The following is a 6,000-nucleotide window of genomic DNA, read 5'->3' on the forward strand; positions in this document are numbered from 1 at the left end:
GGGCACCTGGAATCCAGCCAAGGTCAGCCCACCACAGTTAAATGTAAAATCACTTCTTTATTATATGCTTAAAGATCATTGGTAACACATCAGAGAACATGCTATGTCTTCAGCCAGCATTTCAGACAGTTTGTGAAGTTGGAAAACCCTGTTTCCCTTGTGTTTTTTACATGCCAGTGCAATGAAAAATGAACAATGAGCTACAGGGTCCACCCATGAAGAGGCATTTTGGAATTCAATAAACTTAGTTCCCACCTTTTATAGGTAAATGCAGTGAAAATAGTTGCCAGTAGATGTAAAGCTAGGGACAAGTTGAGTGAAAAGAGACCAACAGACCTCTTCAAAGTAAAGTAGAGCTGGGAATTTATTTAATTTATAAGACTGGGCATGGGCACGATGAGCTGGGATGAAAACTGATGAAATAGGTTATGTACATAAATTTGTCTTCTGTAACTTACTACTATCAGGACAGGTGATCTGGAGACACTGTTACTCAGGACTTGGGCTCTGGCTCCATTTTCCTCTGTCCACACATGTTTCTGGATGTCAAATACACCCAAAGGGCAGAACTCAGGCTCTGTAATCCAAGGTTTCAATCAGTGATGGACTTTTCCTAAGTGTAAATACAAGGCATGCTACAGCTCTTCAAAGAGCTCAAAATGGGGTCAAGTCACTCTTGCACAATCCCTTTCCCTCCCAGTCATAAAGCAAATACCGATGCTCTCCTCAACAAAGGTGGTTTATAGGCCCATCATACTGATTAGTTGTATAGGATGGTTAAATCGCTCACATTCCTTTACCTTCTCTGTCCTTAAAAGCTGCTCGCATTCTTTAACACTTCCACTGGCAAGGGTGTAGCCATCGGGTTGAGGAATGTGAGTCTTTTTGTCACTTGGGAGACTGTATTGGGAGTGCTTTGTGCAGTTTTGGATACCTCTGTGTTTATATTAATCATAATTATATTGTAAATACTAATATTAGCCTTTTGACCAGTAGCAGTTGGTGCTTTGCTATTCCTTCTGAATCTCTCTCTCACTCTCTTTCTTGGTTAATACAGGAACCTCCTGTTTTGTCACGTAGAGATTTAGCACATGCCATTTGCACTCTTACATCTTCCCATCTGATCATATTCAAAGTTGAGGATTGCATTTCTCATATCAGTGAAGCTTTCTGGAATCTCCCTCTTCATTTCTGGTAGTTATGTCAGGAATAGCAGAACCCATCACGTTGTTGCTTAATTCTTTTTCTCCCACTTTCTAGGAAATTCAGTTTTAACACTCAATTTGTTGCCTGGTCAATTAATTATTTATAGATTCTTTGCAAATTCTATGCTGCAATCTACAGTTTGAACCAAGATCATAATTTATTCACTGTGGTTTCTGCAGTGATTTTCACCTCCTTATTCTCCCAGTTTTCTGCAGTTTCTTAAAAGATTGATCTTCAAGCCATGCATGAGAGATTGTTTCCCACGATGAAAGCACACAGGCATTGTTGACTGCTATTCCTGACTAAAGCTAATCTGTTGTCTAGGTTATGACATATATCATCTGCACATGTTTTATATATGTAGTTTAGGTTATATGAGGATGATGGTTCCGCCTGCTATTACTAACAGCAGTCATCATCATTAAAATAAAGTCTATTCAGTCTGTCAGCAGTAGTCTTTAAATTATTTTGTTCTGCAAATAAAGTATGCTTAGTCTCTTAATACATAGTTTAGGTGTCCTGTAAACTAACAGTGCTTTGATTTATTTATTTTAGCTACATCCTGAGAAACAGTTTCACATTTTCGTTTCAAAAAATTTGTAATCACCAGTTGCTTTGGGAGCAAGTTATTCTATAAGGAGCCTCCACACCAGTTATTCCTTTCTCTAGGTACCTAATAAGGACTATGAAATCATCAAAATTAGTATGAGTTTTATCTCCTATTGGATGTTATACAATTGCAGCTTTTTGCTCACTAGTTACATTACAACTGCACACTGTTGTAGGCTCCAATCATGGAAAATCCTGTCCTTTACTGAGCTATCAAAAGTTTAGTTTTAATTGTAGTGTTCAACCTGGAGCTTGTGGATTCGTACATTTTCTCCAGTATTTCTAAATTAAAATCTCATCACAGTTGTTGCTTTCTTCTGCTCCACAGTAAATAAGATGTGAAGGGATCACATGTTATCAATGGGATTGAAGACATTTCAGATACCTTTACAGTGATAAGCTGAGATGGGAACATGAAGTGCACTTGCTGTTGTGTTTTATGGAGCCACACTGCACCGCTCCTTGTACCTACTAAGGAAAGCCATTATTGCATTTTAATTTCACTCTCACGCTCACTGTATCCTAACTTCCCTATCTAGATGATCTCTTTATTACCATATTTACTAACTGGTACTGTTACACCACCCCTAGCTACATATTTGAGACCTTGATTGAAAACTGAATTTTTTTGTTAGATGGAAAGTGCTAAAATATGCATGGGAGGCAAAATCCTTTGGATTCAGGACATGAAAAATGCCAGCAGACATTTCTGCAATTTCCTTATACAGCAAATTGGGGGTTTTGGTTGTCTATTTTATTTTTGGTGTTTTGGTCTGCAAAGACTGTTCCTGTCTTCCCATCAGTGTGAATGATTAAATGCCCTGGTCTGAACCTACTAGAAATTGCCTTGCCGGAGTCACAGCCTCTGCTCAGGCTAGGCAGACACTGCGAGGAGCTCGCAGCCAGCTAGGGGTGACAGGGCAGGGGGTGGGCTGTAGGGACCCACACCTCAGGGGTGTGTACATGGCTCCAGGGGTGCCTTGGCACTGCTTGCTGGGAGTACTGGGACACACTCCGACTCAGAGCACCCACCTCTCCCCCAGGAGGGTGTGCAACGGGGAATCCACACTCCTGGGAAGGGATCTGTGCGTAACCTACACTGCTGGGAGAGGTAACTACCTACTGGGATTAGAACACTTCTGGGGTGCATTACAGAAGGGTATTTAGAAATTCATAGTTGCATGTTAACCTTTTTAAACATCTAGTATTGTGTTTTACCTCTTGTAATGTGGTTTATCTGTTGCACTGCAAATATTGGTCTCGTTTACATGGTTCACTGATTGCTGGTTAATTACATGTTGTTAATAAATCAATAAACCGCTTTGATTCTGATTTGGTTGAAACTATGTGGACTGAGCAGTTTTTTGCCTGAGACAGCCATCTGGTGTTTGTGATTAGCAGGCCAGTTGCATCTTGCTCCTTACTTATTTTAAGGAAATAAATGGTTCCTAGCAAAGGAATATGCTGGACTCTCCAATACAGCTTTCTGCTCAGTTCTCATTTAACCTATTCATTACAGCAAGAGTTTGTAAAACTGCTGACTCATTAGTAATCACTGTGAATTGATTGTTGCCTTCCTATACCCAGGGAAGAAATGAGTTAAGCACAAGTGCAGCCTATGAAGCTGAATAAACATATTTTTGGGGTCGTTACATGCTTTTACATTGAGGAAGACACTTTCAGAAAAGCAATGAGATCAGATCAGGTTATATCTTGTGTAATACATTTATGTGTATTTAACTTCAAGATAACATTTCTGTGTTAATTCAGACAGAAAGTTTTCATCCCTTTACAGTGTACTTGGCAGTTGTCTAAAAAATAAGGGATTTTCATATATATAATATATATTAATATAATTCTAGGCTGTTTTATAGTCTGCTGAATGTCATGAATGATAGTGTTTTCTGTCAGATTGAAAGAAATTGGTACTTAATAAGCACAGACCTTTGATAGGTCTTTGATAATTTTCAATAGGATGACTCCACAGGTAGCCAGGCATGTCTGTTCTCTCTGATCCTCTGTCCAGATCATACTGACTTTAACAAAACAAAATGAGGCCATAGCCAAGCGGTCCCTTTTTCATTCTTTTGGGTGAGCTCCTTCCTGAATGACAGTTGTAACCAAATCAATATATTAACCAAGTTTCACCTGTCATTTTCAGTATTCCCACACAGCATGAAATCTTTTCATTTGTTCGTAAGTTTTAGAAGAGTGCTTGCTGAGAAAAGCTGGGTCAGGACAAGGTCCCAAACCTGCAGCTCTGCTGTTCTAGTTGCAAGTCCTTGCTGGGTGCTCAGGCAGTGCGGCAAGTGAGGCTGCCAGTCTGACAGCAGAGGGGGAAAATCAGAGAAGGCAAAGGTATAGGGAGACCAGAGGGGTCGGAGAAAGCATTAGAGGAGGGAAGGAAATGGGACCTGGGCCTGGAAGGGGCACTAAGCAGACAGGAGGAATGGGAGACCAGAACAGGGATTTTTTAAGCAGATGGGAACTGGGAACTGCAAGTGGGACAAAACCAAAACAAGGAGCACAAGTGACATGGGGAATGAGGAGAGTCACTGGGTAGCTGAAGCTTTGATGTAGCAGGAAGTTATGAGTATTAAGTGCATGCAAGTGAAGGTACTAATTTCAAGCCAGACACCCAGAAAATAAAGGAAAATAACAAAGCATTTAATGTGATCCTTAAGTAATTTGCTCCATATCATACAGGAACCCTGTAGCTGCCAGAGGAAAACCATCCAGGTCTGCAAGGCAGTATGCATCGGCCCTCCTCTGGCTACTCTTTCAAAACTCTTGTTTTATTCTGTACATGTCTTCCAACTTTTGCTAAAGATGAAATCAGAATATTTTAGAGAATAACTACCTAAACCTCAGAGCTCAAGCCACCCAGTGCACTAGTTAAAGGGACAACTGTCCAAAAAATAATTGGTAATCATTTAATAAAAAGCTTCATCCTGATGTGTATAATCTGCTGAGAAAATGAAGATAACTGAGGCATTTCATACCTTTTGAATCCTTCATTTTGCAATCTTAATAATTTATTTTCTTGTTGGGAGACTTCTTATCTGAAGTCAAATGTATGTGTTACCCCAAAAGCCCCAAAGCGTTTATGACATAAAAGGACAACTGCTGGTACAAGGATGTAATCACATATCGTATCACAAAACTAAAAGTCAAGCATATGCTGATAATCCCTTTCTTCCCCACTTTTTAAGTATTGGCCAGCTGGCAGCTGGCAGGGCAGCTTTAGAGGGCAATGGATGTCTTAACAGGGTTACTGCTGACAGTGCAAAAAGGAGGCAGCAGATGATACCTCAGAGGCACAAGTAAGGAAATTGGGAGGGGCAAGGCAGGGAAACCAGGTTAACTAATAAAAAATAGAAGGAAAAAAACCCTAAAACAGTTGTGACAGGCCTTGAGGGCAAGGACAAGGATTTTGACCTTGATGTGGTGGAACAGGAAAAGCAAGTGCTTAATCACCCACGCACGCAGCATCGTAAGCAGCTATTCTGGTCTTCACACAGATATTTATACAGTCTGACAATTTGGTTAGCATTTCAATTAATAAAACATTTTATGAAGAATCAGTTGTACCTCCAAGTTCTCATCTTTTATGTAGGTTTTAATCACTTATTAAACACTTGCAGCCTTACCTAGACTATACATGCTGAAAAAATAATTTGGCCTTTCTGAACTGCATCATTAAAAAATGTCTTCACACAAAATTTCCCACCAGACAGAAGCATGGGAACTATGCATTACTTCGATACAGTGTTAACATCCTGGGGTAGATTGAATTTTCATGTTTTAAAAGGTTCTAGTTTTCCCAACTTAAGTACACCTTTCCTTAAACTTCCCTTCAAAAGTTGCTTGTGACAGAAAAGAAGAAAATTTTCTTCAAGAATTATCCAACCATACAGTTTCCTAGAACTGAAAAGAGTTCTTTATCTCCTGGTGGTACCTTGCTGTTGTGCAGACAGTAAGTACAGTGACAAATCGCTCTCACCTCTCAGGTAAGAGGATGGGCATGGCAGGCTTCCAACTAATCTCCAAAAAGCCTCCACCCAGACTACCTACACCAACAGGTGCACAAAGGCTAAGTGTTTGTGATAGCCAAAACGAGTCCTCACAAATATACCCAACAACAGTTCCTGCCTCCTGGCCACTGGTACGCCGGGCAGTAGTAAG

The sequence above is a fragment of the Falco peregrinus genome, chromosome 6, assembly GCF_023634155.1.
Source record: "Falco peregrinus isolate bFalPer1 chromosome 6, bFalPer1.pri, whole genome shotgun sequence".
In the NCBI taxonomy this organism is placed as follows: domain Eukaryota; kingdom Metazoa; phylum Chordata; class Aves; order Falconiformes; family Falconidae; genus Falco; species Falco peregrinus.